The following is a 10,589-nucleotide window of genomic DNA, read 5'->3' as shown; positions in this document are numbered from 1 at the left end:
CTGAGGGAAAATGGTACTTTCGTTTGCTCACAATAGGAGTGTAATTGGTACACTCACTATGGAGAAATTTTGGGTAATAAACATAATAAAGTCAACACAAAAGTTACCTGTAACTATAATAGTAAAATTAAAAGCATGAATACAATTCAGGAATTTCATTTCTAGGTATATCCCCTTGAGAAATTCTAGCAGAAGTGCACCAGGAGACTCAGAGAGACATGTTCATTGCAGCGCTCCTGTTCGCAAAAAACAGGAAACGTCCTAAGTGTGTCCATTAAGTAGAAGAATAGATAAATGAAGCTTTCTGGGCTCCTATAATGTAATATATTAAAGGAAAGTTCCACTGAGCGTCCAAAATGACACAAGCACAGGTATAAAGGCATAAGTGGGAGGGAGCACCCTGTAGAAATCTCGGGATCATGTCTTACAGCCCGGTTACTCACCCACCACTGGCCACAGGAGGTGCAGGGGGTCGGAGGTCAGAGTACTGGTGAGCAGTGCCTGTCTGGGTGATGTGTTCCAAACTCCGCTCCTCCGGAGAGGGAAAGTTGTGGCGCTCTCCCCTCAGTCGAGCCCAGGCTAGGAAGGGGCTGGTGGAATCTGCTAGAGGGGTTGGTCATGGGCTAGAGTTGGGGTTCTCAGTGATGTTTGTCCGGCCCCACGGGGAGCCTGGGGTTGGCTCTGCAGGGGGACAGGGGCCAGGCCGATCTTCGCTACCAGAGTGGGCGAGGATGAAAGGCCCGTGAGTGTTTCCTGGGGCCACACAGGTGAGGGACATTCTGGAGCAATGTCAGGCTCTGCCTGAGAGGATGGGTCATGGACCCCAACAGAGAGGGTCTGTGTGACACAGACCCCGGAAAGCCAGGAGGAAAATGCACTGCCAGATCACAGGAGCAGTCACAGGTCCCCAGTGGAGGCTTCAGAGGCCTCCCCGAAACGCCCTGGGGGGATTCCAAACACTCGCCAGTCCAGAGAGAGCAAGTCCATCCCACTGCGCTTCTCACCTGCTAAGAACTTTCTTATTCTCCCTTCCCCTCCTCCACCCCTCCCTCCTCCGCCCCTTCCTCCTCCTCCCCACTCCAAACGCGAGGACTGAGCACCGCAGGGAAGGAGACAGGAAGCACCATGTCCCAACTCCAGGGGCGGAAGGGGTGGAAATCAATGTCAGAGAACTGACTCTGTATCATGGGAGACTGGGCATTGTTTCCCCCAATCATTGTGAAATATGTAAATATATGTAAAGAGCTGTCTGAATTCAACACGTCTACTTAGAAAATGGGCAAAAGACATGAACAGACTTTTACTGGAGAGGAAATACAGATGGAATATAAGCACTTGAAAAGATGTCAACATTATTACCGTCAGGGAAACACAAATTAAAATCACAATGAATTGTCACCACACACCTATCAGCATGACCAAGATAAAAAAAGATGAGAACACCAAATGCTGGTGAGGATGCAGAAAAACTGACCGCTCATACATTGCAGGTAGGAATGTAACCAGTACAGCCGCTCTGGGAAACAGCTTGGCAGGTTCTTATGGGGGGGCCCAGGTATTTGGTCAAACATCAGTCTGGGTGTATCCGTGAAGGCATTTGTACATGAGATTAATGCTGGAGGGAAGAGGCAGTTTCCAGGCCATGAGGACACATCAAGCGGCCCTGTGAATAGACCCATGTGACAAGGAATTGAAGCCTCCTGCCGACAGCCAATGAGGAACTGAGTCCTCTCGTCAACAGCCGTGGAGTGTGCAGAGCTTAGACTGGTTCCTCCAGCCCCAGGCAAACCTTGAGATGACCGCAGCCCCGATGACATTTGATCTAACTTCACGTGAGCCCCGGAACCAGAATCACACAGCTAAGCCACCCCCATGTTCCTGAATCCGGGTTTTGGAGTGTTTTTGTCATGCGGCAACATCTGACTAATCCAGAGTCCTCCTGCCATCGATCCTGACACACTGGCCCTAGAATCAACCAAGACGCTGGACCACTGTGGGAAAGCACAAGAAAGACCAATTCCAGGAGGAGAGAGAAGTCCAGAGAAACAAAAAGCTTAGGAAGCCGATGTCGGCATGGATGGGAGGGGATGGCTAAAGGAAACACAGGAAGGACAAGTGAGCAGTGAGGGCAGGAAGCTGAAATAAAAGTTGAAGTTCAAAGGCCTTAAACAGATGTGGAATTTGGAGGGAAGGCGGCGAGGTCATCTTGGTCCCACACTGCAGGGGATGTGAAAGTGATCTCAACTGAAAAGCAGGCGATGAACCCTAGTCCTTGCTCGGTAAGCCTCAGCTTGCCCCTGGGCTTCATCTTCTGCCTCATCTACAAGCCAGGTACAGACTGTATCTCAAAGGGAAACCAGTGACCTTGCATGTTGGTACCAATGACAGCTGGTGTCTTTTTGCAAAGGAAGGATGGTTATGGCGTAAGGGGCGTGTGTACAGTGGAACAGGACTAGCGGCTCTGTGCTGAATCAGAACCAGCAGCGTGTGTGTGAGTGGACGTGTGAAGAAGATTATGAATTACATGTCACCATTAGTAAGAGGAGGGGGTATAGCTCAGGGGTAGAGCATTTGACTGCAGATCAAGAGGTCCCTGGTTCAAATCCAGGTGCCCCCTTTGGAAGCCCTCTTTTCCTCCCAGAGATGATACTTAGTTCCATTAGAGGAGGTGGCTCGCTAGACCCCATGAAACAGCTCCCTTATGGCCATCCCTTCTGATTCAGGTTGCGGTCAGGCACCACTTGGCATTGCCCTGAAGACCAAGGACAACACCAAATGCATCTGCAATAGCCTCTTTGAGAGTCTGTTTCCAGGGACCCCTATGGGACCAATTTCAGTATCCCATAAGATCCAGTCCAGAGACAAAAACTGCACCTAACAGAGAATGTAACCTGAAAAATCGTTAACCAGCGCATCAGTTTCCTAGAGCTTTTGTAGCAAAGTACCACAAAGTGTGTGATATAAACAACAGACAGTTACTATCTTACAGTTTGGAGGCCAGAGTCTGCGATCGGGGTGTCAGCAGGGCCAAGCTCTCTGACAGCTCCAAAGGAGGGTCCTTCCTCGCCGCCTTCCAGCTCTGCCGTGTGGACGTCCAGGTACTCCTTGTTTCGTAGACGTGTCGTTCCGTCTGCCTGTCTACACGTGGCATCTTCTCCCTGTGTCTGTCCTCCTTTTATGAGGACACGGGTCGTATTGGGTCAGGGGGCAACCTTCCCCATGGTCACCTCATCTTCACTAATTCCATCTCTCACGACCCTCTCCAAATAAAGGACACATTCCTGGACACTGGGGCTAGGACTTCAACATAGCTTTTTGGGGACACAATTCAACCACAATGACCAGGAATTAGAACTGAAGGGCGGAAAGGGAAGACTAAGTCTCAGGGAGGAAGTTTCTGTAGAAGCAGCCACCACTCCAGGGCTGGGGGACAAACACAAGAGGACAAACGTGGCAAAACTCACAAGCTTGGGGAGTGTGTCTGTGCATCGGCGACGTGGACTGCTAAGGAGGTGTCCCTAAAGAGTTATGACAATGCCGGGCCTGTGAGCGCCCAACTGAGGATGGCAGTCGCCATTGCCACTGGAATGCACTGTGCCAGGTGACACTGACAGGAACCCAGAGCAGGCAGGGAGGAGCACGTGCTTCTTCCTGCTCCAGGCTTCCACGTCCCTCCGGAGCCCTACTGGCAGGACCGACCAGGAAGTCACCTGGCAGAGAAGGAGGGCGGTGTGCCGAGTCCCCACCCAGCATCCCAGAGCACACACGGGAGGGTGGAGTCGCAGGCCAGAGACCATCACTTCTTCAGTCGTTTCTTCAGACAGCTCATCTCACCAGCAGTTAGAGGGCTGACGGTGTGGGGATCCCGGGCCCAGAGGAGGGGTCAGCCTGCGCCCCAGGGTGCGGCACTGTGCAGGGAGCTCCCGTCCGTTTCGGGTCAGTGTGTCTTCTAGCTTTGCGGCGCTGTGTGCCTAGCCAGGCCCTAGGGTGTTTTCAAGTGCTCAGCATGAAACCCACAAGGTAGACGTGGTCCTTCCAGCTGCAAGGGATGCTCCCCATTCACTGCCCCCCTCGGGGACTGATGGTGCAGAATGGAGCTGGGGGAGGAGGGAACCTCCTGCTTCTAATGCCAGGAGCTGAGTTCGCAGTAGAGCAGGTCTGGCAGCTCCGCCGGCCCACGCGAAGGGGCATCTGGGCAGAAGCCCTGGGTGTGGCTGCACAGGGAGGACGTTTACGGGACCTCACTGGTGCCGCTGGGGGTATAGCTCAGGGGCAGAGCATTTGACTGCAGATCAAGAGGTCCCCAGTTCGAATCTGGGTGCCCCCTAGCATTTTAGTCACTCAAGGTGGTGAAGGAGTTCTCACGTCCTCTCCTCTTGCTGCATCCGGTCTCCACATCTTCCTGCAAAGGGTGAAGAAGCAGAGGAGACCCTTTCCGCCCAGGGCAGGGCCACTCTGCTCTGTCCTTCCCACTCTCCCCCCGCCCTGTCCCCGCTCTCCACTGTGAACTTGATCTCCTGGCCGCGGGTGAGGACTGTCTTCTGAAGGTCGCCAGAGAAAGAAGGCTGAGATCACCTACACAGGAACAGTGGTCGGACCGCTGGCCGACTCTCAACAGCCGTAAGGAAGCCGAAGACAGTGCAACGACGCGTGACGGTCAGCCCTGAGTGCTTGTCCCAGCCAAACCGCTCTTCAAGGACAGACGAAAGCTGAGTTTACTGCTAAGAGACCCTCACTGGAGAAAATTATAAATATATACTTTAGAGAAAAGAAAAACGATTCCAGGTGTGAGGTCTGAGATACAAGAAGAAAAACTGAACGAAGAAATTGTAAGATATGGAAGCCAATCTAAAATTATCGGCCATGCAATATAATATTAATGTCTAATTTATTAAGTTATTTAAAAGACAATGAAAATATTGGTTAACGATCACATATGAGGAGTGGGGTGATCGCAGTAACGTGTTTGTGTAAGTTGGGAAGAGGATCAAGATATTGACTAACTTAGACTTAAAATTTGCATGTAGCAATTTCTAGGGCATCACTTTAAAGGTTGTGGTTTGAAGGCGGTCAGGGAATGTGGGCTCCATGCTAGTCGTCTTGGCAGACAGGCGTCAGCGATAGTAATTTATTTGCTGATTCTTTTAGATTCCCTATGTATATGATCACATCTAAAAAACGTAAACGTTTTATTTCCTCCTCTCTAATCCTTATATCTTTTATTTCTTTCTTTTTCACCTTATTGTACTGGCCAGGACCTCCAGTATAATGCTGAATAAAGGTGTTGACAGGAGCTGTCTTGTCTCATTCTGATTTTAAATGAAAAGCTGTCAACATTTCACCATTGAGTACATGTTGTGGACTATACTTTTTGAAAATGGTCTATATTAAATCAAGAAATTTTTCTTCTAGTTCACAAAAAAATTATGGATAGATGTGGAAATTTATCAAAACTCCCTTTTTTGCATTTATTGAGAAAATCGTGATCTTTCTGCTGTAGATTATTAACATGGTGAATTACATTTATTGCTTTTTGTAAAATGGAACACATTTTGCATTCCATATGTAAATCCAACTTGGTCAGGAAGTTATATCATTTTCACATATTGTATATATTGTAGATTCAGTTAGGTTATCATTTATTTAATTTTGTACCTGTGTTATGAGTGAGATTGGCCTGTACATTTTTTATATTGTTCTTGCTGGGTTTTGGTATGAAGGTTGCACTTTAGATGTGCCTTTTGTAAATAGAATACAGTTGGTTGGTTGTCTTAACCCAATATGACAATCTGTCTTTTCATCTGGGGCATTTCATTTATTTACTTTTAATGTAATTGCTGATATATTTGTATTCAAATTGTCACCTTATTTTGTTTTCAATTTACATCACTTGTTTTCCTCTCCTCGTTAATTTTTATTTGAGATTTTTATCATGCCATTATTTCCCCCTGCTGATTTAAAAAACATAAATGCTATTTTTTTATTTTAGGGGTTATACTAAATACTCCCCGTATGTAGTTATTTCTCAAAGCCTGTTGGTTAACCAATAACTTCACCCTCCTCCCGGGCAGCACAAGCCTCTTAGAACACTTAGAACACTGTAACTCCATTTCTCTCCCAACTTATCGTGAGTGGTCCTTATTAATTTAATATCCAGTTGTACTCCTCCAACAGCCTTTGTTACATCGCAGTGAAATTCAGTCTAGGCCCCTAACTCGTGGTGTTTATGCGTCTTCCAAGCCACTGTGTGTGCGGAGGACTCACGGACCTACTTGGTGGCTCTTGGAGTTTCTCCAGGGCTCTCCCTTCCCCTGCTGCAGTGAGCGTGACATGTTCCATCCATATGTCCACTGTGCTGGGGCCGGTAGCTGGTTCTCCTAAAGCTGCTCCTGTGTCTTCAAAGTTGGGCGCATATTTTTTTCTTGAGTGATTACAGTTTTCAGCCTAATTAAGTTTCCGGGTTTACAATGTCTTTTACTTGACGGTCACATGATATCCCCAAGGGACCAGAAAGGCGCGAGCCTCAGGGATGTCACCTTGTGTTACACACCTGGGGTGGAAATGGCAGCTCGGTCTCTGGATGTCTCTTCCTTGCTTTCAGAGGAAATCATGAACAGGCATGGATGCGGCTACTTTTATAAAATTCTGCTTAGCTTCCTACACCATCGCACCAGGTCAGCCCCTCTGTTCTCCTCGGGTAAAGAAGATATTTCCCTACATGGCCTCAGAAGAATCTCGCCTCAAGCTTTAGGTCATCCCGAACCAACTTTCAACATCTTTATTTTCCGGCTGACTTCAGAAAGTCATAACCCACAAGGAAGTCAGCGACAGTGGAGTTTTGCATTTTAGAGTGAGAAAGACCTGAGTTTGGATATCGTCGCTAACTTCTGCCATCTCTGTGACACCAGGCAAGTCATTTGGACCGTTGGAACGTCAGTTTCCATATCTGAAACATTAGTGTGTATAAGAATGGCTATACAGAGTTGTATAAAACCATGTATTCTGAGCTACAGGAGCAAGTTAAGAGATGTTCAAGGTCATTTTGTCTCTATAGGATTTTTGCCCAATATGCTCTGTTTTATGCCGAATCGTCTGTAGGGAAATAACATAGGACCCAGATCAGGCCAAGAGAGTAAATAAGACTTGAGAGAAGAGAGCCAAGGAGACTTCCGGGTAGGAAGAAAAAGGTGCCCGTCAGCATACTAGACAGTCTGAGGCCAAGGGACATGGGGACAAAGCATAGAAAAACAACAAAAGTCAATGGGGAAAGACAAAAGGAATAAGTAAATGTATCAATCTCAGAATTTCAGTGGCCATCAGTGGTAAAAACAAGATAATTCTGACCCAGTTACAGCATATAAATATAAAAATATTTAAATAATTTAAAATAGCATCCATAATGTCAGCCTAGGTGGATAATAATCACTTGGAAAGTTTCATCTACAATCACAGTAATGGGACCACTACACGGTGGCCAGGTCTTCGGGTATGCCTAGATGAGAACCACGAGCATGTGTCTTGGTGCAGTGACTTTTGGCTTCAGGCTCAGTGTTTAGCCAAATCCTGTTGTTCAGATGTTGGCTTCAGCCTTGGCCATTGCAAAGTGGAATAGTGAATGTTCACTTAGTGTCATTTCTGGCATCTTAGACTTGTACATAAGTGACAACTGTGCGGTCGGGTAAATTTCCATCAGGATCCCGTCAGGGCACCAGTCTTCAGTAACAGAAACGTGGCATGTCATTCGTAGCTGTTGTTGATGTCTGAATAGCTGCTTCCAAATTGAGGTGTTCTCAATTCTAGATGTAACTTGAGGTGCAAACTTTGATGATGCACTTTATATGTTGAAATGCTAACAGTCAGTTGAAGTATGTAATTGTATTTTTAACATTGCAAAAGTAAAATGCTACAGTGATTATTGAGAATTATGAAAGGTGTTGATTCTGTGTAATAAATGAGAACTTTCACTGTTAAATATATGATAATTCTGATTACTATCGAATTATTTGGTGTAATCACGTTCATAACACTAAAATAGTCTTTAGAAACTAATGTTTAATTATTTAATTCCATTTAGTCTGTGAATCTTAAAAAGGAAAAGCCGTATATGGTTATTTTTCACTTTACTAGGAGGATAAATAAAAGAATGGCCATGTGGCTACCTCAGAAATTCACAAGGACAGAAAATACTCATGTACAACACATATACGAAAAATCATATTTGATTGAGACATGATTAAAAATATAAAGAGAGCATGAAAAAATTGAAAGTTTATATAAAAATGAGACACTCAAAATACATTTGTTCTCTAAACCACGAACTTTACAAGAATGCTTTTAATAAGACTATGCCTCATGGTTTGGGATCTGTGCAGTCTAATACTTTTTAAAGCTTGTAGAAATAATTGCTATAGACTGATAACCATTTTCAGCAGTTGAAGAAAAAGAACTTTTGAGATTTGCCAAAGCTACAAATTCTAAATATTGATTTCTTTCAGAAAATATTCTTAAAATATTTTTTCTGATTTATATTTTGCTGTGTATAAAAAGTTTAATGAAATTATTAAATACACTACTGTATATGGTACATGTGACATTTGAACATGATGAATCAATGTTAATTTTTTAAATTCGACAGCGTAGAAGATTAAAGATTAATTCAACCATGTTTCCACTTTCCTTGTTTGATGAAAGGTTCCTGGGTCTCACACACATAGTGAATCTGGCTTCGAGAAGTATTTTATGGAGTGTGAAATCAGTAAAGAGAGATGCATGAAATTATCATTGACTATGGAACAAATATGGTGAAGGCTATGAGCACAAGCATACTATAATTTGTTTGCACCCTTTAGTTTTATATTCAGAAGTGGTTATAGCTTTAAAAGATATAATAGAATATAACAGGCTGCAAGCAGAAAGATGTAGATCACTTCCACAATTTTTCTTCAGCCAATAACAAATTATATGTTACACAAGTGATTTTGAAATTGTCATGTACACACACAAAATATTTAAACAAGATGGAACCGCAGCTATTATATCTTTCAAAAGCTTATAGAATAAAGAAGTCCTTGATTTTGTATTTTCCAGAAAACATGTAGCAAGACTTACTTATATCCAATAGTCGCTTGCATTGAAAGCAGTTTTTTTGTTGGAACTTGCTGAATAAATTGCTGTGCCTACATGATTCCTGCTGAAGAGATTTCCTTTTGATTCTACTCCAAGTAGATGCTGAAATTGGTGTGCATACAAGGAAATCTAAGATGCAGGTGGAAACTTCAATTGTTTTCCTAACCTGCAAAATAATTAGATTTCTTCATTGTCACATTTATAGATCCAAACTTTAAGGACGAATTTTTCTCTAGTGATTGTGTATAGCAGCAAGGACAGACAAAAATATTAGAAATTGGAAATCAAAAATATAAGTGAGTACAATAATCTTAAATCTAATTCTGAAAATATTGTGCACGTTCTTGAAATAGTACACAAAACTTCAGTCAGTGAAATTGCTTCAGTGAAATGCTATCACCATCCAAAAAATTGTCAAATACAAGAATTAAAAAGGAAAAAAGTATTACTGTAATAAGTTATTAGAGGAAGGAACATATAATAATTTGGTAGTGATATTACCATTATTGTATTGACAGAAGTAGGCTTGCTGCCCATGACACTCAGTTGATATATCCTGCTTAGTAATGCAAACGCCCCTGTTTAATAGCCATAGAGATATCCAGCAGTTGACAGGGCTGTGAAATTACTGTTCTTGCATTAAGGTCAAACTGTAAAATTTTATTGACTACATTTTTAATAACAGAATTGTAAAAATGAATTTCCTTTCCAATAAAATTCACGTTTTTTCCTTCTAGAAGTTCATTCCGTTATGGCGATACTCTGATTCATAGAATTGCAATTTTTAATTGTCAAACATTCACCATTTGACCAAAATATATATTCAGGTAGACCTCAAGTTACACGCTGAATGTGTAGCTACAGTCTAAAAATAGCTTAGTATGCCCAAGAGCAGGTGCCCCGACGAGATGGTTCTTTCTCACACTTTTGCGATTCATGTACTTGGACTGTTATGGACATTGCCTTGATTCAGTTGTTAAAATACAGGTTTCGGAGGACCCTGATTCACGTTCAGCATGTTTGAAATGAAGACTGTGCTGGAAACCCAGGGTTCTGTGTTTGTCAACCGGAAACACAACCTCCATAGATAACACGTGCTTCTTTCCTAGCAAACGGTAACCTGAAAGATCCTCAAGTAAGGACAACTGTACAGTAAATTTTGGTCCTAACACGGGCCACGGGGGATGTGAACCACTTCGCCTCGGCAGCCACATTTGCAATTTCTGCAAATGACGAAGGTGCTGTTCATCACAGCTGTGTGCCCCTGGGTCACTCATTCCAACCTGCAGCTTCGCACCGAGCTTCCGCACACCGCCCGTTTCCACCTTTCTGAACTGGGCTGCCTCCCGCCGGAGAGCCTCCCCCTTCGGGCGGTGGGCCTCTTGGAGGCAAACTCCCCAGAGGAGCCCCAGTTTGCGTCGGGCCCTAAGCTGCAGCCTGTTGAGCGCTGTGCGGGTGCGTAG

General features: G+C 44.3%; 1 protein-coding gene and 2 non-coding genes across 10 annotated transcripts in view; all 3 read left to right on the top strand.

Annotated features, from left to right (window-relative positions):
• ZNF398 (zinc finger protein 398) overlaps positions 1-10,589 on the top strand; it is a 44,792-nt gene that overhangs the window by 13,337 nt on the left and 20,866 nt on the right. The gene's annotated exons all lie outside the window — the stretch shown is intronic.
• TRNAC-GCA lies at positions 2,546-2,617 on the top strand. Its single transcript has one exon. It is a non-coding gene; the product is annotated as a tRNA-Cys (tRNA).
• TRNAC-GCA lies at positions 4,256-4,327 on the top strand. Its single transcript has one exon. It is a non-coding gene; the product is annotated as a tRNA-Cys (tRNA).

The sequence above is a fragment of the Pteropus vampyrus genome, unplaced genomic scaffold, assembly GCF_000151845.1.
Source record: "Pteropus vampyrus isolate Shadow unplaced genomic scaffold, Pvam_2.0 Scaffold112, whole genome shotgun sequence".
NCBI classification, from domain to species: Eukaryota; Metazoa; Chordata; class Mammalia; order Chiroptera; family Pteropodidae; genus Pteropus; species Pteropus vampyrus.
Note: the sequence above shows the minus strand (reverse complement) of the source record. Positions and strands in the feature narration are given on the sequence as shown.